The sequence below is a fragment of the Taeniopygia guttata genome, chromosome 15 (genome assembly GCF_048771995.1).
Source record: "Taeniopygia guttata chromosome 15, bTaeGut7.mat, whole genome shotgun sequence".
NCBI lineage: Eukaryota > Metazoa > Chordata > Aves > Passeriformes > Estrildidae > Taeniopygia > Taeniopygia guttata.
In genome coordinates, this window is record NC_133040.1 from 9,062,567 (window position 1) to 9,089,283 (window position 26,717).

A 26,717-nucleotide genomic window follows, 5' to 3' on the forward strand; every position below is an offset into this window, starting at 1 on the left:
AAAAATGTGGGGCCACCCACTGGGCCTGGCTGTGGGGTGGAATTGTGCTGAGGCTGCCATCAGCCAAAAACCAGTGGCATTTCTGGGCTTGTTGTCGGGTGGTTTCCCTGGAAAAGCCTTGGCAGCTTTGGAGGGACCCCACTGTCCCCAGCCCTATGCCCCTTGCCCACTCCCCCAGCCCTGCTGCCAAGGCCACCATCCAGCCATGTCCTTGAGTGCCACATCCACACATCTGCTAAATCCAGGGGCTGAAAGCACACACGGGGTGTGTGCTGTGACAGTGCCAGCATGCAGCTGCTGTGCTGGAGAGCCACAAGAAAATCCTCAACCCTCTCCTGCCTCGGCAAAGTCTGTGCTCAAGCTCTCTGCTGCAGCGGGGACCCTTTCCCGGGATGGTGCCCACCCTACGTGACCTGTTTGCTGTGGGAGCCCTCGGGCACGTCCTGGTGAGTGACACCGAGCAGAGCAAAGCTCCAGGGCTCAGCCAGGGCCATGGGGCTGGGCGTGGGGGCAGATGCAGGAGCGGGTTCGCATTGTCCCCACAGAGGCGGCTTTAACTGGTGACATTAGCGAGTGGCGGGGCTCCGGGTGCCTGCTGGTTCTCCCTCCATCCACTCTGTATTCTAACCCTAATTGTCTGCAGCAACCTGTTATTACGGCGCCTTTAACATGATAGACACAAATAGGACGCACTAATCCACTACTCTTTGGTTTAAGAGTCATTACAAAGTGCTTAATTAAGTAAGCCTCACTTAATCACAAAATGTTTGCATGCTAAACGAGTTCTTGTGAAGCACGACACTTGACATATTCTGTACAAAAATAATTACAAGCGGGAGGCCCGGTACATTGAGCCTCCGAACATTTCATTTCAGGCCTTGCCCATTCATCACCAGGCTGGAATTAAAAGGCTTTCAGCGCAGAACTCCCACATTCCTGCCGGCTGAGTCACCGTGCCTGGGTGGCTGCCACGAAGCTGCTGCCCCGCTGGCTCCCTGGGCATGTGCCGGGGCCATGGCACAGCTGCTGCTGCCACCGTGGTGTGACTGCATCGAGGTGGAGGCTTGGAGTGGCACCATGGGATGAGAATCTTGGGAAAGGCCAACAGAGCATCCATGGAAGCAGCATGATGATGGGCATTTTGTCAGTGTTGAGGTGTCCGAGCATTGTGTTCTCTTGGCATGCAGCATCTGGAAAAAGCAGGGGGAAATTCAGTGCCTCCCTGCCCCAGAGCTCTCCTAAAGGCAAAGTCACCCTCCAGCCCGAGGGATGGTGGCTTTCCCAAATCCCCGCCCTCGGCTGCATAAAGGCTGCCTGAATGGGATTGTGTCAGGAGCAGCCTGCAGACCTTTGTTGGGTGTGCTGGTGCCCATTAAAATCCCTGTCCCTATTGGGATAATTGGGATCCTTGCCCTAGCCTGCCTTTTGAAGGAAACCCTTTAATTAGCATTCTCCAGGCTCAGGAACGCCCTCAGCACTACGTTTGTTTTCTCACATGCTGCTGCTCAGGTCGGGGTATTTCGAGCTCCAAAGTGCACCGTGCAAAGTGCAGAGGAGCATCCATCCATCCATCCATCCATCCATCCATCCATCCATCCATCCATCCATCCATCATCCATTCATCCATCCATCCATCCATCCATCCATCCATCCATCCATCCATCCATCCATGATCCATCCATCCATCCATCCATCCATCCATCCATCCATCCATCCATCCATCCATCCATCCATCCATCCATCCATCCATCCTCTGGTGCCCAGAGCCTGGCAGTGCCCACAGGTGCCCTCCTCTCCACAGCTGTGTTTGGGTGGTCACTGCACCATGAAAGCCAGGAGAGGAAATGTTTGTGACATGGAGAAATCCTGCTGAGCCCAGGGACGATGGTGGCAGCTGGAGGGTCACAGGTCCTGGTGTCCCCAGCATCCTCAGGCATGCCAGGGCCAGGCTGTTCCCCGGGCTGGGATGGGGAGAGCTGCCAGTGTGGGGCTGTCATTCATCCTTCTCCAGAAGCAGGTGTTCAGTGTTTATCAGGGCTAACCAAACAATTTATATTAATTAGGAGGGCATTTGTGACTGGCCCCTCACTGTGGTGGCATATCAGGGTTTTATTGCTGCAACTCCTCCATGGCTCCATCCCACCCCCAGCACCTCAGTGCTCTGCAGAATGGGCCTGATTGCAGCAGTTTTGTGTTGGAGGAAAACTGGAAAAAAGATTTAACGAGGTTTTAGCATCCTGTGTGACATTTTCATATCAGATCGTTTCAATTTTTAATTCTGAACCAGCCTGTATTTCAATAGTTTCATTATTTATCACATTATGTTTTGTGTTTTGCATTGTTACTCTTGTCTTCTATATTAATTTTGCATGATGAATTATTTTGCTTGAAGTCAAAATCAAAATGAAATCCAAACGATTTTGTCGAAATTCAAAGGTTTTAGTTAAGCTGCAGCGAGGATTTCCAGCCCTTTCCTCCACACACAAGTTAACAATCTCCGCTTCTGCTCTCCTTCTGAAAAATTGCTTGAAACTTGGAATTCATGCAGCAGCTGTGCAGGGTGCTGTTGATTCCCAGCTCCCAGGGATGCTTTTCCTTCCTGGGGGGAATGAGGAGCTTGGGGGCAGTGAGGAGGAGCCGAGCCCAGGCCAACCTGAGCCCGTCTGGGGCTTGGCCGCCAGCACTGACCCAGCAGCAGGAACACACATGGTAAGAGTTAGTGAGCAACATTCCCAAACTTGGTCATCTTTGCTCCCACACAGGCGCAGGGTGCCAAGGCACGCCGGGGCCGCTGCCCGGGGCCGGGGCTGGGGAGGGCAGTGGGTGCTCTGGTGAGTCCCAGAGAGGGAAAGATGCCTTGTAGGGATGGACATTCACTCCTGGGAGAAAACAAAGTAAACTCCATCTTGAGATGGACTGCGACTTTGGCCCAAAAAGGGAGGGATGATTGGTTTTTGTCCAAAACCTCGCAGCGTCTCAGATTGCCATTTTCAAACTGAGATTTTTCATCACAAAGTGGCTTTTATCAGTTAAGCCAAATTTGGGGTTCTGCCTTTGTTTTTTCAGAGGGAAAGCTTGAGGAAAACGGGTTCCACAGCTTAGCATGAAACACTATATTTCAGTTGAGTTTCAGGCTTGTCCCCATACAGCCTTTTAATCATTTGTTGCCCTTAGGTTCTGTATGTTTATTTCGGGGTCGATTTTCTGCCTGGAAGCAAAAGCAAATTGGTGATTAGACCGGTGTGAGCTCTTGGATGTGCTTGGTAAGAAAACAGGGACATGTTCCTGCCCCATGTCCATCCCGGTGCTGGGAGCAGAGAAATGTGGGACCTTCCGTGTCCTTTCCCTCCCACTGCCCACATTCCCCTCTCTGATTTTAGTTTTCTATTGCATTTTCCCAGGTGATTTCTTTTTGCATTGTTTTTGTCCACCTCGCTGGGTGTGGTGAAGGGCTGGGAGATGGGAGAAGGGCAGAGGTGTCATGTTGGTGTGGCCACAGCATCCTCTGCTCCCCGGCCACCTGAGCATCCCTGGGCTGCACCAGCAGCCAAGAGACACCCATCCTCTCCTCAGGGTGTGTCCCATCCCCACGCAGGGCCAAGGGCAGCCCAGGGGCACCGGGCTGTGCCCCATTGCTGGCCGGGCGTGTTGGCCCACGGCGGCTCCGGGCCGGATTAGCCGGGTTAAACTGCTAATGCAGCGCTGCGTGGAAGGCTGCTTTCAGTAAGTGGCTCCCTGTAGCTTATTTGACTCCAGGCCCAACTCTAATGTCTCAGTGGGCCTGTTACATTAAGCAGGCCCAAGTGGTAGGAGATTTAAAGCATCAAAATGAAGTGCTTTATCACTCCGTACTGTGTTCTTGGCTGCTTTCGTTGGCCTCACTTCACAGGCGCCGCAGCCTGCGAGCCGAGCCCTCTCGGCAGGCCCATTACAAATTCCACTTGTTGACGGTTGCCTTGTTGCAGGATTTAATGGTAGAATAATATTTACACAGTAAACTCCTCTGGAGGTGTTATAAACACCATAAAAAGGATTTTAGAAGCTTAATGAGCGTTAGTGAAGTCGAGACAGGATAATGTGGCAACTGTGCACTGTAATCTGATTTGGCACCTTCTGCACAGCAGGAGTTAGTGGGTGGAAGAGGTTTTTACTTTTTTTTTTTTTGTTTTAGTGTGTAATATTGTTTGTTTAGCACAGTGCTGAATGGGGGCTGCCCACAGACTGGCTGACACGGGTGCCCAGCAGTGTGGGGAGCACGGGGACTCCCGGTACGTCCGGTCAGGACATCGCGGTCACTTTGGTCAGATGTGACAGGATCGGTGTTTGGGCCAGTTCAGTGCTCAGTGACACAGCCCTGAACATGGGCATGACCGTCACAGCAAGAATTTTGGGACATCAAACTGACAGATAACAGGTTGAGATAAGAGATTAGGAGGGAATCCTTTCCTGTGAGGGTGGGGAGGCCCTGGCATGGGGTGCCCAGAGCAGCTGTGGCTGCCCCATCCCTGGAAGTGTCCCAGGCCAGGTTGGATGGAGCTTGGAGCAACCTGGGATAGTGGAAGGTGTTCCCGCCCATGGCAAGGGGTATAATTGGATTAATTTTAAATTCCCTTCCAACCCAAACCACCCTATTCTTTGCTGATGATTCTGGGCCCGGGGAGCCAGGCAGGCAGCAGCAATGGGAACAGCGGCTCTCCCACTGGGTGAGGCAGCAGATGGGTGATGATTTTGGAGCAGGGCACCACTGCAAACAGCCCAGTTTGGGGGCTGTGCCAGGGGGCTGGCTGGCTCCTGCCATCCCTGGGCTGGCCCAGAGCCCTGGCATAGAGGGGTGCAGGAGGGGCAGCCCTGGGAGCAGCAGGCACAGGCTCACCCCAGCAGCCTCCTGCAGCCCTGTGTTTTCCTGCATCTTTTTCATGGAATAAGTCATGTTTTGCCCTTGAGCTGAGATGCAAATACCCCTGTTCTGTGTGTGCATTTTCATAGCTGGACATGCACACAGGGCTGTTCTGGGAGAGCTGTGGCTCAGCCAGGGCTGGTTGATTCACACACAGGTATTTGGAGGGTTTGTCTCAGGGAGGCAGCGAGGGAGCAGTGGGCACCGTGGGCACCTCCCAGGGGAGGGAGGATGGAGAATGGTCCCTGCCCATCTGTGCCCAGGGCTGCCTTCTGCCACTGAAAGGAACGTTGGTGGTGGGAACATTCCTATTTCTGCAGAGTGCTGATTACCAAAGGGATCTTCTTGGCTGCCTGCTGGAATGACTTTTCAGGGTTTAGATTATTTTTCATTTTCAGTTTTGAATGTTTCCATATATTTTGTTTTGCTGTTACATAAACACATACAAGGTTTTTTTAAAAACACAAATCTATTTAATACATACTGTCAAACAATGTGATTTTTTTTCAATTTCAGAACCCACCCCAAAGGCGAGGAGCAATGTTTCAGCCATGAAGTGACTGGCTGCCTCCCCCACAGCCCCTCTCCCATTCCTAACCCTGCTCCCACAGCACAGACCACCCCATCCACCTGCTCAGAGTCAGACCCATCCCCTCCCACCCCAGACACTCTGTGGGGGCTGGTGGACTTCAGGGACTTGGATTTTGACACTCGAGGAACTACCCCCGGCCTTTCCAATTTCCGAGGGATGTGAGCAGCCATGGATCTCAAGACTGACTTGCCAGCAGCAAAAAGCTGCCTTTTGTAAATAAGCCAATATTTTCTTTCTTTCAAGGGGAAGCTGACAAAGATCAATACCAGCCTGCAAAAGACATTGCCCTCTTAAGAATTAGCCCTTTGCAGAATCATTAATCCAGGAAGCTGTTACAGGGTGACAAGAGCACAGAGGCTCTGCCAGCTCCTGGAGGGATGGCAGCAACATCTCCTTATGCACAGAGAAACAAACCAAATGAGCTTGCTGAGAAAATCGTGGCCATGGGCTCGTTCTGCCCAAGGAGCCCATTGGACTTTAATTAAGGAAGGCTGGCTGCACTCTTAATCAGTGTCATTAAAGTTTCCCGGTGCTTTGCTCTCATTTGACTTCCACAAGCTCTGTGCAGGGTGGCATGTTGGGGCTGCCCCACCCCTGGAAGTGTCCAAGGTCAGTTTGGATGGGGCTTGGAGCAACCTGGGACAGCGGAAAGTGTCCCTGCCTGTGGCAGGGGGTAGAAATATGACAATCCTTAATGTCCCTTCCAACCCAAAGCACTCTGATTCTGTGTCTGTGCCACCCTCCATCCCTGTGGCAGGGCAGCGTGTCCCTGTCCGAGCCCTGCCAGCAGCCAGGGTCAGCACCTGCTGAGGCTGCTGTGAGGGCAGGGAGATCCCCATTGGTGTGCAGGGCTGCACAGGTATGGCTCATTAAATGAGGTGCTGATCACATTTGGCCAATAAGGAATTAGTTTACAATCAGTTTTTCAGGTGAAGCTCATCAGGGGCTAAATTAACCCGTGCCATGGCCATGCCTACAAATCAAGGGAATGACCCCACCCATTTGGGAAGGGGCTACCAGGGGTGGGTGGGGGTGCTGCCATCACCAGCAGTATTTCTCTGCTACTGTGTCCAAGCTTTTCACCTTCTCCTCTTTTCAGCTCTGGTCTTTCCTTCTGGTTTGCATCAGGACCACAAAAATGCAGCTGGCTGTGAAGCAGCTCAGTGGAGCTCAGGATGGGTCTCTGGAATTGAGGAAGCTCCATAAAACTGGCACCCAATCCCTCCTGGGTCAGCAGGGCACTTTGCTCCCTTGAAATAAAACGCTGTTGGGCCACAGCCTGGCACAGTGACACGGTGGTGGCACTGCCATGGAGGCTCTGCTGCAGCACCAGGGGAAGGTGCCTGTGTGGCAGCTGGGCAGACCCTGACCTGTGCAGGGCACAAAAACCTGTATGGGGTGAGATAATCTCACCCATTATCTGATTTAAACAAGAAGAAAAAGCAGCCAAAACCCGAGACCCCAGCGTGTTTGGTGAACAGCTAGAGATGGAAAAATAATTCCAAATAAGGCATTTGTCACAACATTGCAGGGTCACCCGCTAAGCGAGGGATGCTGAAGAGGGAAACAGTTCTTAGGGGTAATTACAATTTGTAAGAAGTTTTGCACTGGCTCTGTAATTGTCGGGGGGTGGCCATTGGCACTGCAGCGCTGGGAAAGCACCACAATAGAGCCGTAATTTACAGGGCTGGAACCGTGGAGCCAGGAGTGATTTGGGAATTATTGCTAATCTTTATGGATTCGGGTGGTTTGGTTACAGGAACTGAGAGCAGGGGTCTCATGCTGCCCCAGCTTCTCCTGCCCGAGCCCCTGCAGCTTTGGGGGAAATGGAGCAAATGTTGTTTCACTTCTGCCTCGGCAAAGTGCTCTCAGCTCCCTTGAGTCTCCCATGGGAGAAGTTATAAAGAAGAAAAAAGTTGCCTTATCACCTTTCCTTAATGAAAGAGGCTCCAAGAGAGCTGAGAGGGGCTTTGGGCAAGGGCCAGGAGTGACAGGACAAGGGGGAATGGCTTCCCACTGCCAGAGGGCAGGGTTAGATGGGATATTGGGAAGAAACTGTTCCCTGTGAGGGTGGAGAAACCCTGGCACAGGTTGCCCAGATAAAGTGTTCCTACTCCCGGTTCACACATGGCTGAGTGAGGGTGGCACAGGAAGGGAATTTCTGCCATGAGAGCCCTTTGCTCTTGGTCCCTCTGTCCCCTGCCAGCGTGGAGCAGCACAGCTCTGTCACATCAGGCAGCTGCCTGTGTTCCGCAGAGTTAAAAAAAAAAATCACACTTTTTTCATTTGTGCTGATTTGCATATTAATAGTTTGCATATTAAACAACTACTTCAGAGGGTGGGCGGGCTAATGAATGCAGCAGTCTCCTCTATTTTAACTCAATTTGCCTCATCCATATTCCAATGACTTTGGGGATTGGTATTCAGTTTTCATTGAAATTATCCAAGCCAGACCTAATTTGTGCTGCCCTTCCATTAATCCAATTAATTAGCACCATTGATGTGTGCTGCCTTTGTGAGGCGCTTTGTGCGGCGCCGCTGCCGCTAATGACAGCCTGGGATCAGAGCGAGTAACGAGCAAACCAAAGGAGCATTTGACCCTTCCTGGACCCTCACACAATGCAGCACTTCGGAGCCTGGAGGCCCTAATTTAGGTTCGATAGTCCAAATTATAGACAATAATTCAATATTCTTTGTGAGGAGCTGAGCAAGTGTCACCCTGTCATTCGTTTAGCTTATATTTTTTTTTTTTGCCCTGCCTCTTTATTTATGTATTTTTTCCCCCTTTTCATTATTTTCCAACCTGGCCTTCCTGCTCCACCTCCAGCATTGATTTCTGACCTTGTTCCGCTGAGAGGGCTGAGGATCTCTTTACTCTGAAGGAATTCATTAACCTTTCCCCTGCCCTGAACTGGAGAGAAAATCTTTATATTTTAAGTAAGGCAAATAAACACTGGCAGTGACTAGCGGAGTCCCTTCACTGGCTGCTCCCCAAGAGCTCCTGTGCCAGCTTAAGGGTTTCATTTTTGGGGTAATTTTCAGTTAGAGATATGGTTTAAATACTGGCTGAGCTTCTCCAGACCCTACTCAATGGCCCTTGTGGGTCCTGCCTAACTCAGCATAGTCTGTGATTCTGTGATGAGTTTCTGCACTGGTGACCACCCCGCTTCTTCCCCTTGCTGTGGCCCAGCCCCGATGTCCCCAGAGTGGCCAAAACCAATTTAAATTGGTGCAATTAAACATGGCAGAAGAGCAGCAAGATGCCATTCCCATGGCTGGGCCAGGATGCATCCTCAGAGTGCCACCAAAGCCCTGGGGAAAGGGGATGTGGAGGAGCTGCAGATGTGTCCAGATGCTGAGGAGGCAGCCACTGCACCTGGCATCCCTGATCTCCCCCACCCCTCCTTCCCTGGCTCACCAGAGGAGGAGAGGCTATTACAGGAAGCGTTTAGCTGTGGTTATCCACAGGTAGGTCACTAAACTCATTAAGGTAATTAATTACACACGGCACATTCACTGTGTCCACAAGCGTTTGAACTGTAAGGAGACAGGAATTGTCAGTGCCTGGGAGGACAGAGAGTCAATTTGCACAGGGATATGGAGATTTGGGTGCTCAGCTTCCTTTTGACTGGAACTAAAGCTGAAGGGTTTTTCAGGAAAAATCTCAGGAGGTAAGAAAACCCTCCTGCAGGAAGGCTGTGTGTAATTTGGTAGAACCATTGTTTGGGGTGAAACAAATCATTTGAGACTTTTAAAATCTCACAACCGATAATTTAAAAATTGCTACAGGAATAAAGGTTGAACCTGGTTTTATAACTCTACTTTTTTTTTCTCACTCTGGGAAAAGAGAGGTGGTTCTGTGCTGTGCAAGAATGAGCTTTTCCAGAAGTTTTCCAGAGGTTTTCCACATCAGCCTGGTCACAGCTCCCTGCAGGCAGGCTGGGGTCCCACTCCTGTGGGTCAAGGTGCTGCCAGGAGTGTTCACTCCTTGCTGGGCTGGGACTGTGGCACAGGGGACATTGTGTCTGTGCTGTGGCCGTGCCAGTCCCCACTGAGCCACAGGAATGGGTTTGGCATTGCTGAATGGGGACTCTCCTCCTGTGGCTCTCCATGCTGTTCCCAATCACTCCTCAGCATTATAAATCATGCTATTGCAATAGCAGCTTATACACTCAGTTGCCTGCAAGATTTTCCTGATTAACCTTAAAATCTGCTATAAATCTTATTCCTTTCCTTTCTCATGGAGCTTCAGGGACACAAACAGGCTCTGATGCTGCTGGGGCTGAGGTGCTGCCTGCACTGTGCCAGCTAACACGGGCCACAGGGAGCTAAAAAAACCCATTGAAACCTCCCTCCTCTCAGGGTCCTGTGCTCTCTGAGGAGGAAGAGGGACACCGCTGTTTCCTGCAGCTCCAGCTTTACCAGGCTCCATGGGCTTCCCAAACTTTTGATAACCCCTCTGGATGATCTTTGGTGGTGGCAAGAAGAGCGAGTGAAGCACCCAAAGGCAGGTGGCATTGAGTGGGTATTTATTTCTTTGCCTGAGGTGGGGGCTCTGGTACCAACCTGCACGATCCCGCTGCCTGTCTGGCACTGCTGCAGTAAGATCCCGTTTAGTGGCATCACTCAGGACTTGTCACATTATGGTATGTCACAACATGTCAGGCTCTGACAGGCTGGATACCTGCTATTAACTCGAGACTAGTTGCAAATACAAAATAGAGGTGGTGAATGAAGGCAGTGCCAGGAGCAGGGCGGATGCTGGTGCTGGCACTCAGGGTATGGCTCAGCTTTGCAGAGTGGCCCAGGGCTCTGGCATGCTCAGCTTGGATATGGGAACACAGCCTCCAAAATGGTGCCACAGAGAGCTGGGTTGGAAAAAAAATTCCTCCTGACACCAAAGTGTCAGTTTAATCCTGACAGAGCATCCTGGCACTGTCAGCACCACCAGGAGCAGCAGCACCTGCAGCCTGTCCCTGCTGGAGCTGTGGCTCCTGGGATGCTCCTGGGAAAGGTGGAGGAGCAGGGCAAGGCTGGAGGCCGAGGTGCCCTGAGAAGGGATTCCTTCCTGCTGCTGCATCTGGCCTGTGGAAGTCCCTGAAGACAATTTAATTGTCTGCCTGTGAGTGCAGCACAGCAAACAGCCGATCAGGTTTCCTTTTGCCCCTGTTGTGATAGAACTCACTTTAAATCAGAAGTTTAATTACAGCATCACCCTCCCTCATCATGCCCTTCCTCCCAGGAGCTGGACAAGCCCTGTCTCGAAGGGTGCTTGGCCTCCAGGACCTCACCTGGGACATCTGGGAGGCGTGGAGCCACATGGACTGAGGGAGGGAGGGTCCTGCTGCAGGAGACACGACTGTGGGAGGGGAAACAGCAGGAACCTGGTGGCTGGGGCAGAGGGATGGTCCTCCTGGGACCCTCCTGCAGATCTGTGGGGAGCACACAGGTGCTGTGCCGTGGTCAATCCCCGGGTGTTTCTGCTCCTGGGACTCTGTGGGGAGCACCCCTTCTTTGGGAGCAGGAGCTGCAGCGCTGTGGGGCTGACAGGAGGAGAGGAGAGTTGAGTCCAGCTCAAGGCAGAGCTCCTGAGCCGCTGTTGGAATCCTGGCAGCTCCACCTGGTGCTGCTGGCTGCCGCCCTGAGCGTCTGGAGCTGCTGCAGCCACGTCTTTCAACAGACCCCAGGTGGATGACAGCTCTCCGTCCCTCCTTGTCCTGAGATGTCCCTGGCTGGCTGGCTGATGGATCCTCACCATCCAGCTGAGTCAGGGGCATCCAAGCAGAACCTGGCACCCCCTGACACCCCAGAGGGGCCAATCCTCCGTGCCCACGCTCCCTCGTGCCACTTCAGAACCCCCTTGTCTCCCATAGTCCCTCATGCTGTAACAAGCCAAAAACCAGGCTGGTTTTTATTTGCTTTATTATTAAGCTGATGAGGTTATTTAGCCCGTTTTATGCCCCATTAAATTCTGTGTTTGAAATTCTGTGGAGCGCTTTGCAAACACGCGCTCCACGCCCGCCAGCGCCGCCGCCGGGGTTTGCCTTGGAGCACCCGTCTTTGCTCCCTGGGTATTCTCTGCTTCCCCAGCCTGCTGTGGCTGAGAGAGATGAATGCTCTGGTATTGTCACCTCTTCTCACTTTTCTTTCTTTTTTTTTTTTTTTTTTTTCCATGCTCTCATCACTACTTTGAGTGCTTCTTATTTTCCTTGCCTCTGCAAGAAGCCATAAAATTCCCCAGCCCGTGTGTGGTGTGGTGTGCACTTACAAATTACCACTGAAAAATGAATTGCCTTGACAAAATCTAATGTTTTGTGACACAGCACAAATATGCATTTCATTCTTGAAGAGAAGGAAAAGGAGCTCATTGGAAATATTAAATTAAGCAGTGTAACAGCTGAAAATAATTTGGTTTTCTGCTCTGTTGCTTGTGATTTGGTACGGAGTTTGAGGTGGCAGGGCAGTGCCTGTTTAGAGTGTAAAGCACACAGATGCCTTGGATTTTATTCCTTGCTTTGGAGCAACTTGTTTTCTGTGGTGCTGGCAGCTGGTGCAGCTCAGAACACAGGTTTTGGGGAAGGTCCCAGGGGCAGGGAGCTGAGGGGGAACTCGGTGGCCGGAGTGTGGAAATGCAGTCGGTCACAGGAGACCAACATGAGGCTGAAGCTCTCGCTGCTTCTCTGGAGGTTGAGAACAAAAATCCATCCTCAAGAAGAACAAAGCAGAGCAGGGCTGCGTTTGGGGATTCCTGCAAACAGCCCTGGATCCCGCTGCAGCCAGGCACCAACAAGCTTTTATTCTCCTCAGCCACCCAGCCCTTTCATCACCTGCAGGGTGATTCATTCCCAAACCAGGGTGGCTCCTTGCAGACTCCTGGTGTGTCACTCCCTCTTGTCCTGGTGATTCCGTTCCTTTTCCCTCTGTGCCACCTCCAGCGCTGCTGGGGCACTGCTGGAGCTGCCGGGCACAGAGCCCAGCAGGTGCCACAGGCTGAGGGCAGCTGGGCAGTGCTGGTGGCACCGTGCTTGGCAGCTGGGCACTGGGCACTGCTCACTCAGACCTTTCTTTCCCCACCAGGTGCACGGCCCCAAGGTGGCTGTCGGACCGATGTGTGCCTTGGGGTGGATTTCTCATCATGGTTGGAGTTGATTCTTCAGGATTAATTAGTTATTTATCTTAAAAAGGCAGCTGGAAAGGAACCAGTGGGGCAGAGACCATGAAAGCATTTAGAAAGCAGGAGCCTGTGTCCCGGCCAGGCTGTGGGATTGTGGCCGTGCCACAGCAAGGGATGCTGTGGGGTTGGGGTGCTGCAGTTCCAGCCTGGTCCCCGCTGGTGGCCAAGCCAAGGGCAGCTGCCAGCTGGGCCTTGGGGACCAGCCCGGCCCCAAGGGCTCTGTGATCAGCTCTGCTTCCCTCCAGCAGGAGCCAAGCACAACCTGCCACTCATGCCAAGGTATCTTTGGCACAGGGATGTGGGTAGAAAACCCACAGGAGTGTCAAAGGCATGGACAGTCTCCAAAGTGAGAGCAGTGTTTGACGGGGGAGAATATGCTTTGGAAAATTGACTTGATCCTTGTTTGGAAGCAGCACTGAGAAGCACACGGAGCCCTCCACAGACACACACATGCTGCCTTGAGGATCTCTGCACAAAGCAAAGCACTGGAAACATGTTGTCATCCACCTCCTCCCTCTCATTCCTGGCAACTGAGTAAATATCCAAGGAGCTGCTTATATCCGAGCGCAGGAAAGCAGCCACCCAGCCTGGAACCATGGCAGGGACCCCTGCAGTGCTTGGTCCTGCTGGAGTCAGGGGGTTCCATCTCCTGCTTCCCCCCAAGGGTATGTTGGCAGTGCCCCTCTTGTCTGCTGGAGAGGAGCTGGACTGCAGGAGGGTGCCACGGGCGAGCTCCACACTTATCTGGATCATTGACCACTTGCCAGGAGAGCTGGTTTCTCCTCTCCCATAGCTAAAGCCAAGAGCCAAGGACTAGACATGGCACAGCTCGTGTTGTTTTAGCATCCCTCTTCTTAAAAAAAGTAATTAAAAAAAAAAAAAGAAAAAAGAAAAAAAGAAAATCTGGACAACTTCCCAGATTGTACATCTGTCCGTATAATTTACACCACGAGGATGAGGAAGTGAGGAGGGCTGTAAACTCTTTCCATCTGTGCAATGTGTGTGATGATTTTTCCATTCCTTCCTCGCCTCCCCCACCGAAGCCCCAGGCTGGAGTGGCTGTGCCAGCAGCGGGCAGCCCGGGGTGCCAGGGCCGGCTCCGTGCTCTGGGTCTGGCTGCCAGACCTGGGCCCCCCTCGCCCCTGCCCTGGCTCCTCCCGTGCCATGGGAGTGCCCAGCCACCTGCCAGGAAATGGCACTCACCGAACATTTTCCCTTAGAAGTGTTTTTGCTGAAAAGGGTGGGTTTTTTGACAATTGGGTTCACAGAATCATGGAATCATTAAGGCTGGAAAAGACTTCCAAGAGCATCAAGCCCAACCTTCAACTGAGTACCCCCATGCCTACTAAACCACATCCCAAGGTGCCTCTCCACTAATTTTTTTAACATTTCCAGCGATGGTAAATCCATCACTTCCCTGGGCAGCCTGCTCCAATGCTTGACCACTCTTTCAGTAAAGGAATTTTTTCTAATAACTGACTTCCTTCTGAAAAACTCCAACTCCTCATTGGACCTCATTGATGGGTCATCATCAGGAAGCCTCATCAGTCCTCTGAGGCTGGGAAATGGCTGTGATGACCCCTGAACCCAACTGATTGCTGGTGCAAAGGTGTTTGTTCTTAGGTGGGCTGGATTTCTCGGGGGAAATCCCTGTGCTCCTGGGCCTCGTGCTGCTCAGCTGCAGCTCTGCAGCTCCATCAGCAAGGGATGAATGAAGGAGCGGGATGGTGCCACCTCCCCGCGCCCACTCGCTCCCTGGCACACCAACAGCAGTTGAATTTCTTTCACATTTCTGGTGAATCACTCCTGGGCGTGCGGGTGGGCCCTGAGCAGAGCCTGAGCTGGGGCCACCAGCACTCACAGAACCCCTCTGACACCTCAGGTTGTGCCAGGAGCATGATGAGGGAGTGACAGGCTGCCCTGGGGGTGGCTCTGTCCCTGCACCTTGTCCCCATCCCACTGTCCTGCACAGGCGATCAGCAAGAACAGCTGCAAAAATAACCCCCAGTGATGCCATGAAAAAATAAATAACCCCCAGTGATGCCATGAAAAAATAAATAACCCCCAGTGATGCCATGCAAAAATAAATAACCCCCAGTGATGCCATGCAAAAATAAATAACCCCCAGTGATGCCATGCAAAAATAACCCCCAGTGATGCCATCTGTGCCTTCCCCTGGGCACCGCGTCCCTCCTTTTCCAGGAGGAGCAGAAAGAGGGCTCTGTTCCTGGTTCCAGGAAAATCCTGGTGCCTTCCATCTCGGGAAGACGGCTCCTGGCACCTCACCCCCCTGCACATGGAGCAGACGAACAATATTTATCCTTCCAGGTGCTCTCCAGCGAACCCTCCCTAACCCCTTCCCCTCCGGCGGCTCCCGATCCGCGGGCAGGGGGTGCCCCACGCCTCTGGCCGGCACCGAAGTGGTTAACAAACATTAACAAACTTTCTGGGTAGGCACCAGGCAGGCGCTTCCTCCAGCTTGACATTCAATTCCGATTGGTGTGACTCATTAGCTATTTATTTATTTAAAGCCACGGAGCTATTCGCAATATTTTTTAAGCAGCAAACACAGTGTGTGGGCAGGGAGCTGTTCTGCCTAAATGTTCGGCTCGGTGACACTGATGATAACTTATCAGAATAAATAAGGAATCTTCCAATCATGGGCTCTTCACCGAGGGAGTGTTTAGTGTGATCTGCGGCAGAAAGTCATAATGTTTCCTTCTCAGAAACTTTTTCCCAGTCTGCGTGTTACATCCAGGTTATATCCCTGTGTGGGCAGCTGCCTGCGCGCTCTCAAGCCCCAATTAAAAATGGAATACATCATCCCTCTTCTCCTCTCCCCAAAACCCTCACAGCTCCACCGGGTCCCTCCTGGAGCAGCTGCCTCGGAGGGGTCGGGCTGGGAATAGGCACAGGAAAGGTTTGGGCAGCGCTGGGTCGGTGAAGGGGGTGAAGGGTGGTTGTGCTTTGAGAACAAACTTTTGGCTAATTATAATTTGGACACATCCTTCTGTTTTCCTGCCAGCAGCAATCTCCCGAGCTCCCATCCCAACCTGGTGGGCCTGGGGGAGTGCAGAGGCTCAGATCAGGAACCTGAAAAAGCAAACACTTCACATCCCCCTATGTTTTCAAGTTATCTCATTTTTATATAACCCAGCTTGGTACAAATCCAGGAAAAAATTTTGTTGCCATTATTTCCAGGGAAAATGGGGCTTTTCTGCCATTTTGAGGTTTAAAATTCCACTTCCTTAAAACAGGAGCCTCTTGAAATCCTGAGAGATGATGACCTCCTCCCTGCACCAAAGCCCCAGCAGCAGTTTAGCTGGTGGGATCTTCCAAAGCATTCCTTCAGAGCAATCCCATCAGGGGATGGGAAATGTCCCTTCCTGCTGGGCACTGGTGCCCAGCTCAGCACAGCAGCCCCAGGGGAAGGCTGTGCCCAGTGCCCTGTGGTGCAGGGGGTGCCCGTGGCCCTGTCCCACTGCGAGTGCCACTGGTGCTGTGCCCGCTCCTGGGGCAGCTCGGTCGGAGAGGAGGGCAGGTCCCAAAGTGTCCAGCATGGATTTATTAGCAATCAGCTTTGTTTTTAACTCCAATTCTCCACATTCTCAGGACTCCCCCACGGCCATGCTCCTCCTTACCACATTCCATGCTGGAGGTGGGGCAGGATGCAGGCTCAGCCCAGCAGATGTGTCCTTGTCCTTGTCCCTGTGCCTGGGCAGTGCTGTGAGGGCAGGGCTCCTCCAGCAGAGCCTGGGCAGGAGTAACCCCTGTGCTGGCTGCCTTCAAAACAGGCTGGATTGTTTTGGAGGCAGTTCTGGGGGGTTTAACATGCCCTGACTGCTGCATTTTTTGCATTCCTCTCGTTTTCTTCTCTCACACATTTGCCTCACTGCTGAACAGGGCTGGGGCTGGACCCAGGCAGGGGCTGAGTGTGGGAGCTGTGGGGGCAGTGCTGGAGTTTGGAACACGCAGATTTGGGGGTTCTCATGAACTCTGCCCACTGTCCCCACAATTCCAGTGAGGCCCTGGAACAGAGAAGCTGTGGCTGCCCCATCCCTGGAAATGTCCAAGGCCAGGTTGGATGGGGCTTGGAGCAGCCTGGGATGATGGGAGCTGTCCCTGCCCGTGGCAGGGGGTGGAGCTGGATGGACTTTAAGGTCTCTTCCAACCCAGTCCAGTCTGCTGTTCTCTGTTTCTCTGAAAACGATTCCAAAAACTCCCTCCTGCCACAGTGCTCAGTACAAAACTCAGCTGCTTTTTATCTTCAAACTCTGATTATCAAACAGAAGGGGCTGGGTGCCCGGCAGAGCGAATCCCTTTGTGAGCTCCTGCCTGCTGCCACAGTCACATCACGTTACACTGTGCTTTCAAACACACCACGACACGACTGATGCGACGTGTGACAGGCAGGGGATCCGCCAGGAAACACGAGGAACCCGATTTTTCAAGTAGCATTTTTACAGAAACAACCACCATGCCCTTTTAACTTGTATTTATGGATTGCTAAATAAGGCCTGCCCGCAGTTTTGCAGGTCCTGGAATCAGCTGGTTGTGATACCTGGAGGGGGATGAGAAGTAGAGGCAGAGGAGGAGGGGAAGTGCCACAGCAGGTGGGGGTGAGTCAATGTCCCTGCAGTGCCCACACTGGGAACCCTGGCTCAAACCCTCCATGGCATTTTAACAAAATCCCAGAGTCATTTAGGTGGGAAAAGACCTCCAAGATCATCAAATCAAACCTGTGCCTGATCCCCACCTTGTCACCAGCCCAGAGCATTGAGTGACATGTCCAGGAATTTTTTTGGACACCTCCAGGGATGGGGAATCCAAACCTCCCTGGGCAGCCCCTTCCAGTCCCTGACCACCCTTTCCATGAGGAAATTCCTCCTGCTGTCCAGCCTGACCCTCCCCTGGCACAGCTTGATGCAGTTTCCTCTCTCCTGTCCCTATTCCCTGGGAGCAGAACCTGACCCCCCCAGGCTGTCCCCTCCTGTCAGGAGTTGTGCAGAGCCAGAAGGTCCTTCCTGAGCCTCCTTTTCTCCAGGCTGAGCCCCCGCAGATCCCTCAACCACTCCTCATGCTACTCACATTTGGGCTTTTGGGTTGAGCATCAACTACTGGAAAAGCAGTTCCTGGTGAGATTCTGGGATCCTGGTGCTGGCTCAGACACTTCTTGCTGTGACCTGCCAGCACAGTGTCCCCCAGCAGCCACCAGCCAGGGTCCCACCACAGCTGGGGACAGGAGAACCCCTTTGCTGGGGCTTCTGCAGCTCTTTGCACCACTTGCTCTCACCCCCACTTCTTCCTCTTGATTAGCAGCTAAAAATCATGGCAGTGTCTGGTAGGACAAAGCCTGTGACAGCAAAGGGAATATTAGGGTCAAGCTTTATTAAGAAAGAAGCTATTGAAATGACATCCTCCAACATATTGCTATTAGGGCCTTGAAGAGTCTTTGCCTCATTAATGTAAAAGGGAGGTGGCAATCTTCCTGATCAACAGTGGCAATTTATTCTAAAGTGTCCATTTTCTGGATGTCAGAGGAAGACTTTTATTTATAATCTTATTTTCAATTTCCACAAAGAACACTTCACTCACGCTCTGGGCAGGTTTTTTTTTTTTTTTCAGACAATAACGATTATAAAACGGTGCTCTGCCCCCCTCCCCAAAATCCCCCTTGTAGTAGTGTTGACATATGGAAATGAATCAAAATGTAATAGGCATAATTACCAGCATTGTGTGCAGGCTGCAATTAGTGTCTCTTCAAAGCAGGCTTGTAATCAAAAGACACCAATAGACAAGGGGAAGGACTGGGCAGCCACTCCTGGGACGAGCCAGGGCTGGGAGAAGTTTCTCACACTGGGAGAGCAGCGGGTCCCTGCCCAGGGTGAGGATGATGGGTCAGTGGTCCCAGGAGCCAGCAGCCACCCCTGACACCCCTCAGGGGCCAGGGCAGGCTGGGGTGTCCAGGGAAGACGTGCATCCCCATCCCTGGCCAGGTTGGACAGGGTTTGGAACAACCTGATGTAGAGGAAGGTGTCCCTGCCCATTTCAGGGCGTGGAACGAGATGAGATTTAAGGTCCCTTCTGACCCAGAATGTTCCATGATTTTCAAAATTAATTTGATGGGTCAAAAGAAAAGATGAAAATAATATTCAGAAAGAAAGAGTTGCATTCTGCACCGGCAGTTGCTCTGCTCAACTCAGAACTAGCTTTTATAAGAACTTTTGATTTCACCAGTGGTCAATAATTATCTATTTGATAATGAACTGGAGAATGTTTCATTCACTCAGCTCTGAACATGAGACACAATCTGAATGTGTCTCATTACCTGTATCCCTCCAAACCCCAGCTAAGGTGTTGTGTCCAAGTACAGCAGGTTGACAGTTTTGCAGTTCAATTTTTACCTGTCAGAAATGTATCAATCTGAAACTATTTTTGCAGGAACATTTCTATGTTAATAAGTTTTTGCTTTGAAATAACACCTCCCCCACCTTTTAATAAGGTTAAAGCATTATCTGGGGCCTCATTGAAAGGGGCTGCTGGGGTTTCATTTTCAAATTCATCTTGTTCCTTAATAGTTTCTCAAAATCAAAGTCAGAATGAAATATTTTACGGCCATTATTCAGCCGACTGCTTTTACTGACCCAATCACACTTTTTTTTTTTTTTTTTTTTTTTTTTTTTTTTTTTTTTTTTTTTTTCCTCGGGGAGATGTCGTGAAGAATTGTTCAGACCTGGAGAACAAGGAAAGTCTGGGATTTCCTTTGGAGTTCCCTGCTCTGGAAGCTGTGACAGAGCCCTGGGCTGTGCTGGTGGTGACAATGACAGTGGCAGAGCCTGGGAGAGCCCGGGGGCCGAGACCTCAGTCTGGGCAAACACTCTGGGAGCTGTTGCTCCAGCTGGAGCTCTGAAGGATGCCAGGGCAGGACCAGCACCTGCAGAGGGTCAGTGCCTGCCAGGCTCTGCCCAGGAGGAGGGTGGGTGGCACTTGGCACCTTCCAGCCCCCGCTGTGCCCCAGCTGTGCACTGCCGATGGGTGCAGGGGATGATTTTGGGGTGCAGGGTGACACCAGCCCTGCCTGGTCCTGCTGCCACTTTTGGGGTGCTCAGCCCCCAAGGGAGGAGGAGAGGGGGACTTTGGGGGCAGGAGCTGCTTGGGCACTGCTGTGGGCTCTCCAGGAGAGCCTCTGCTCGCAGGGAATGCTGCTCCTGGAGGAGCAGCCTCTCCCCACAGGGAGATGCTGGTGGCAGCCAGGGAAGGATCAGGCCTGTCACCAGCGGGTCTGTGTAGGAGGACTTATATTTGTTTGCAGGAGCCAGATGGTTAAAGAAGAGAGTGACATAATTTCAAGAGCTGGAGCCATGAAGAGAGGGAGAGAGAGAGTCACAGGGGGAAGTGAGACCCCAGGGCCCCCCAGCTATGGGGTGTGCTGGCCCTTCAGCTCTGCTTCCTGCAGGGATCCATCCTGGGGTGCTTTGGGAATTGCTCCCACATTTAGGCATCTTTCCTCCCTGCCTGTGGCTACACAGGGAAGCTGAACTGCGAGTGGCACTAATGCTGGAGAAGTTATGAGGGCAGAAGTGGTGGGCATGACCTTGTCATCATCGTGAAGTTCATGATCTTAAGTAGCTCTCCATTTATTAATGGAGGAGCTATTTATTAACCTGCTCAATTCAGTTGTGCCGGCATAAATCTGGAACAAGCCCGTGGAGTGTAGATTTATACTGGCATAACCGAGGGAGAGCCTGGCTGGCGTCTCTGTCCGTGGCTGTGGAGGTGGCAGGACAGGGTGGCTCACAGGACAGGCTGTCCCCCACTCTTCTGGGGGCTGGGGAGGAAACTTCAGATCTCAGTAGCAAAACAAAGCTTAAAACAGCAGCTCAGTTCTCACAAACCCAAATGTCCAGGAATAGGAATGGTTCCCGTGTAGAGTGTGTGTGCCAGGGCTGGAGCTTGTCTCCTCCTTAGCCAAGGGCAAGAGTGAGACAGAAGGGATTTGAGGGCATTGGCATTGCTCATCTCCAGCGTGGTGGGGAGGGCTGGTCCCTCAAAATCCCTCTTGCCCAGTCGGAGCCGCCTGGCACCCACAGCCTTGTGGCCACCACTGAGAAACCCACTGGAACAGCCAGATCTGGATGCAGCCCTGGAGCAGGGAAAAATAAACCACCAGCCACACAAACCTCCCTGCTTCCCCCCGGCTAAAGTCTTGGATCTCTTTCTTCCTGCATGGAAGTGGATTTCAACCGGCAGAACATACCTGTCATGTTTTATTGTCTCATTCCCTGTGTTTGGTACAGGCTGCCGAGTAAAGGTGATGCCGAGGATGCTGCAGAGGAGGGAAAAATTTCCTCTGAAATTTTGACTGTTCCTTTAGGGCTTCGAAGGAGCTGAAGAGGAGACACGAATCTGAATTTAGAATTACATTTTAAGCCTTCATGTAGCCTTTTAAAATACCAAAAGGAGCAAGGGGTCTGCTATCCTACCATCAGAACCGGGCACAACCTCCTCTTGAAGCGCGTACAAACCCCACCCCGTGTGACTCGTGGCTTCCTGCTGCCTGCCCTTATCTTCCCTTATCTGCTGCTGTGCGGGGGCTGCTCGGTCTCGGCGGGCCGTGGCTCCTCGCAGAGCCCGGGGAGCAGCGCTCGCTGTTCGCTTATCGGAGCGGCGCACGGAGCGCCGGGGGATGCCCCGCACCGCACACCGCGACCCGCAGCGGCTGCTCCATCCCCCTCCCGAGCATCTCAGCAGGCTGCAGATGAAAAGACCTCGGCAAATCCTGCGGGAAAACGACTTTGAAGATTGTTGTACAGACGCGGCTGAAGAGTTTTTGTGGGAGAGGTTGTGTGCGGGTTCTGGGAAAGCTGAGGAGTGAACTCCGGCAAGAGCTCCATGGAACGTTCTGGGTCAGAAGGGAGCTTAAATCTCATCTCGTTCCACCCCCTGCCATGGGCAGGGACGCCTTCCACACTCCCTGGGTGGCAGGACCCAACACATTTGCTCACTCATCTGTGGGTGCCTGGATTTTTTATGCCACCTGGTGCCACCCTGCAGCTCTTTGGAAAGCGTTAGGACATTGATATCGTGGTGAAACCACCCTGTGTTGGTATAATTAGCAGTGCTGTCATCTCAGTGTCCTGCAGAAATGCACCTGAGGAGTGGAGCTGGGCTCTGAGGGACACCAGGGGACAGTTTGGGGCAGGTGTCCCTTCCTGCACCGAGGTCATGATCCACCACAGAAGAAGAGACGTGCTCGTCTGTGACAGCCAATGACATCAGATGTAAGAAGCATTTTTGGGGGGGATTAGTGGGGCTTCTGAGCACAGAAACACTCCTCCCCCACCACGCCTACACACGGATGCACACGCATGCACACACACACATATGGACACCCAGACCCCCTCCCAGCTCCCTGTCCTGCCTCTCCCGGGCCGTGCTGGGCTGTGTGGGGAAGGAAGGAGTGGGCACTCGCGCCCTGCCAGGCGCCCACGCACGCCCACGGCCCATATGGCTCCTGCTCACAGCCTGTGGCTGAACTCGCCTGGGAAGCGCTTCGTTCCTCAGACCATCGTGGGGAGTGGAGCTCTGCCCGTGCTTGGGTTTAGCAGTTTTCCCTCCTGTCGATGCCTTCTACAGCTCTGCTGGAAACTGTCATTGAAAGGAGAATGTGAAGGGTTGCTGTGGTCCCTGATTGATCCTTCCTGCCCCTCAACACGAGGAGATCCCCAGTAATCCATGCCACCTTTGACACTTTGCACTGGTTTGTAGGTAAAATACTCCAAGAGCCTCAGAAATCCCTTTCTACAGTCAGCAGAGACTGACACAAGAAGTTCTTCCCTCCCTCCCTCCCTCCCTCCTCGGTTCCTTGGCCAGGCACTGGGCATTGCCACGGCAGGCAGGAGGGACTGGTCAGCTCAGCACCCACCCCAGAGGAGGTCCCAGCCCAACCCCATCTCCTGCAGCCCTGGATTCTGGCTGGTTTTGGGATTCTGTTCCCCAGCCAGCCCATGCCCCACCATCAGGCTTTTCCCTTTCTCCTCCCTTCTCTCACATCTTTACTTTCAAGTAAAAGACAGTGTTTCCTTTCTCTGGGTGACTGTGATATCAGTCTCCTCCAAGCCAGTGGTAAACACATTATTTCTGAATTTTCCCCGAGTCTCTTTCAGTCTGATTTGCACCAAAACCTTTTTTTTTGGTTTTTTCTTTTTTTTTGGTGGTTTTTTTTTTTTTGTTTAGTTGGGTTTTTTGGTATTTTTTTTGTTTGTTTGTTTTCTGTTCATCTCTCTATTTATTCTGAGGTCTAAAAGGGATTTTCAGACCCAACAGTCTGCCTGAAATCTCAGTCTGTGCATCTCTACAGACCCAAAGCCTTTGGGGTGAAGTCATGATCTGTGACAGGGGATGGATCCCCCAGGGGTGGCAGGTCTGGGGTCCCACTGCCCCCCCTGCCCTGCACAACCACAGAGCTCCCACAGACATTACACTGGGGCAGCGTGGAAAGAAATCTAATCTCGTGCTAATTTTCTTAACTAGTATAAATTTCTAAAGAAAAGACATTTGGAAGCGAAATATCAAAATGTGACATTTGGAAAATGTTAAAAAGAACATTGTTGCATTATTGAGATACTTTGTTTCAATTTTCTTTGGAATTAAACTTTGTCAAAATTCGCATGTCGCCACAGGAGGTCTGTTCCCATAAAACAACAATTTCTGTAGAAATGGTTTCTGGACTGACAATTTTTGGCCATCAGTAGTGATGTTCTCAAATGGGAGGGTGGGAGGCAGGTGTGCACCCCGTTGTCCTGGTCCTGAGCAGATGAGATGTGTCCAGGCTTCATCCCTGACATCCTCTTGCTCTGCCAGTCACATCCTCAGCAGCCCCTGTGTGGAAGAACATGCTGTTTTGGGGAAAAAAAAACAGCTTTTCCAGAAAGATGGATCAGGAATTTGGGCTCCAGGATGCAGCACAAATCCCATCAGCCTCTGAGGGCGTTGCAGTTCCATTCAGTGCTCACAGGGACAGTGAGTTTTGGCTTTGCTCAACATCACTTACTAAAGCCGGTGTAAGTCTGTGGATTTTACCTCCTCCGTTCCGGATTAGAACAGTTTAAGCCATGCTTAAACCCATGGCTGAGTTAACCAGCACAGAACGAGATAAATTAGGCTCTGTTTAAAGTAATGTCTGTGTCCCAGCAGCCAGGGCTGGCTTCCTGGGAGGGCAGGTAGGGAGCCCCAGGACCATGCTCCAGCTCAGACTTCCCCAAACTTAGACATTTCGATTAGAAAGCCTGAGCTGCCCTCGGGCAGCCCCCACGGCAGTGAGCCCCATGTGCTGGTGTGCAAGGCTGCCTGGAATTATCCATGATGTCTGGAAGGTGCTCCCATCTCAACAAATAAATTGACTTTTTCCTGCATTTACCTTCATTTCGGGCTATGTGGTCCCAGGGCCAAGCCTTGCCCAGCTCTGGGTCTCCCCACAATCCCAGCACTCCCCACAACTCTGCAGCTCACTCCCTTCCATGTGCACTAGGATTACAGCAATATGCCACCAAAACTTGATGTTTCCTTCCCCCCATCCAACTGTTGGGTTATTTTGTGCAGGTTAATTCATTATTTTGTAGCTGTTGCTGCCTGTCTGCAGCAGGAATGGAAGCAGAGCTGGCAGTGGAGCTGCTCGCACCCAAAGGCAGCTTTGTGCAGTCAGCAGAAAGGCGGCGGAAAATGACTGTTCAATGAAATCACATATTTTGGGTAAACGTTGCCTGCTGAAAGAGTCGGTCTCTGCATTAAACTGGGAAGCAGGAGGAGTTGCTGTGAAATCATCGCAGGGATTAGATGAAAAAGAGCATTTCGTGTTTAAGTGCTGATTAAAAAGCAATATGTTACCAAAAAGCTTCGCACCAAGCGGGTGACTCCTGTCCCTGCCGCTTGGTGACTCTCAGGGATTATCGTGATATGCCCCACGAGTCCTCAGCACATGCACTTCACCATTTCCCAGCCCCTGGGTCTCTTGGTGGGGTTTTTTCTACATTTCAGTGAGGCCCTTTAGGGTGAAATTAATTCAGTTTAGCAGCCAACAGGCTCCAAATCGATTCATTCTGCAGGCGGGATGGTTTATGGGCAGGACGGATGGGCTGCAGCACACAGCTCTGCGTCTGCAGACACTGACAGGAAACCTCGGGGGAAAAGGGATCCTCAAAAGTGTCCCTTTTATGTTTGGGAATAATAGTTATTTGCCTGCTCAAAAGGCTGCCAAAGCCTTGCAGAAAACCCCCGATCCCAGCCATGACAAAACCCCAAGAAAGGTAGAGAAGAAAAAGGACGTGGGTGGGTGTGGCGTGGGTGGGTGGCAGAACCATGGGCTGGGATTTAGGGTGAGAGGGAAGGGACAGAGGGGGTACACCTGGTATGTGCCACGGCAGAGGTGCAGAAGCCACAGCCACCCATCCCAACCTGGCCAGTGGCTTTCCAGCAGCAGTGGGAGAACTGTGGGTCACTCCTGCTGCCTCAGCCTGTGGGGATGGGCAGTGCCCACCTGCGGCCAGCCCTGTCCCTCCTGACAGCCCAGGCAGGCTCCAGAGGGTCACTGTGAGCTCATTCACCCCTAAAATCTGTCTCAGGCCAACACTGCGGCCACCAGCTCCCAGCCAGCCGGGTGTCACTGCTCTGTCACTGCCACCGTGTCCGCGCAGGCTGTGCTGGCTCCTGCAGACAGACGGACACACGGACGCTCTGCACGGCTCCCAGCAGGGTTCGGATGGCAGCTCTCCATTCCCCACCCTGCTTCCCAAATGCTAATGTAGCTTTTGATGTGCACGTCTTCATCCTTCAGCAGAAGAGGGATCCAGCTTTGGACAGGCGCAGCACCGCGCCGCCGCCGGCTTTGCAACAGGAGCTGCCGTCCTGTTCCTTGACTCCATCCCAGCGTTTTGTCATTTTTGAGGAAATAACAAACTTGAAAGTATTCGGCTTCAGTGCAGCAATTGCAGCTTAATTGCACGTCTCCTTCTGCCCACACAAATGCTGAAAAGTGACTTGGCAAACTTTAAAGGCAATCCAGGACTGAAATGGGGAGGCTTGACAAGCCAGCATTCATCAGCTCTGACTAACGCGTCTGTACTCTCAAACCTGCTGCTGTTCCTGCGTTGGCCTGACATCTTGCTGCCCTCAAAGAATTTCTTTGGAGTCTCAATCAGCGGCTGCCGGGTGGCTGTGTCTGAAAGGTCCCCCCAGCGTTTCAGCTGCCAGGTTACCCACAAACCATTCCTGGGGTGGGGGCTGCGTTGGCCGTGCCCTGGCAGGAGCTGGGCTGGTTTTGCTGCGCAGAGAAGATGGAGTGGGCAGATGTCCTGGCATGTCACCGGTGTTTGTGCTGGTGGCGTTCCAGAGGACACGGCTGGCAGCACAGCTCTGGCCCCACTCCCCACAGGCTGGAGGCAGCTGCCTGCCCAGAGACCCCAGTGTGGGCTGGGGTGCTGGATGGCTGCAGGATTGGATAGTTTGAAATGTCTGATGGAAGCCTGAGCTGCAGCAGGCCCACAGCTCCCACAAGGGAATGGTAGGGGGCAAAGGGGAAGAGGGAAGGGAAGGCAGAGTCATGGTCCTGCAGGAATTCCAGCACCACAGGCGATGGGATCGTGCTCTGATCATGCCACCAGAGGCAGCAGGTCCCCAGGACAGGGCTGTGCCTGAGGGCAGGGACAGTGGCAAAGTTGGCATTTCTTTGCCTCCCCAGCTCCCCGGTGCCTCTGGGGAAGCTGCTTGGCACTGCCAACACCTTTCCTTGCTCACCTGCCAGGTGTCCTGAAGGAGACAAGACAAGGAGCAAACAGATCAGCAGCTGGTGGGAAAGCATGAGAACAGGGTGGAGACCCCCAAAAGGAGCAGAGAGAAGGACTCACACAACCACAAGAGACCTTGTGGTTGTTTGCTCAGGTTCAGGAGCATTTCCTGGGTCAGCTGCTTCATCCAGCCCTCCTTCCTCGGGTGCTGGGAGGGCAGGCTCTGATCCAGGTGAGCTGAGGCCAGGTGGGGATGGGGCAGAGCAGAGCCAG

General features: G+C 52.4%; 1 long non-coding RNA gene across 1 annotated transcript; it reads right to left on the reverse strand.

Moving 5' to 3' along the window:
* Positions 1 to 20,921: 20,921 nt before the first annotated feature.
* LOC140685139 (uncharacterized) lies at positions 20,922 to 21,690 on the reverse strand. Its single transcript, XR_012058381.1, has 2 exons — positions 21,147 to 21,690; positions 20,922 to 21,050 (listed from the first exon to the last, which is right to left on the reverse strand). It is a non-coding gene; the product is annotated as an uncharacterized lncRNA (long non-coding RNA).
* Positions 21,691 to 26,717: the final 5,027 nt, after the last annotated feature.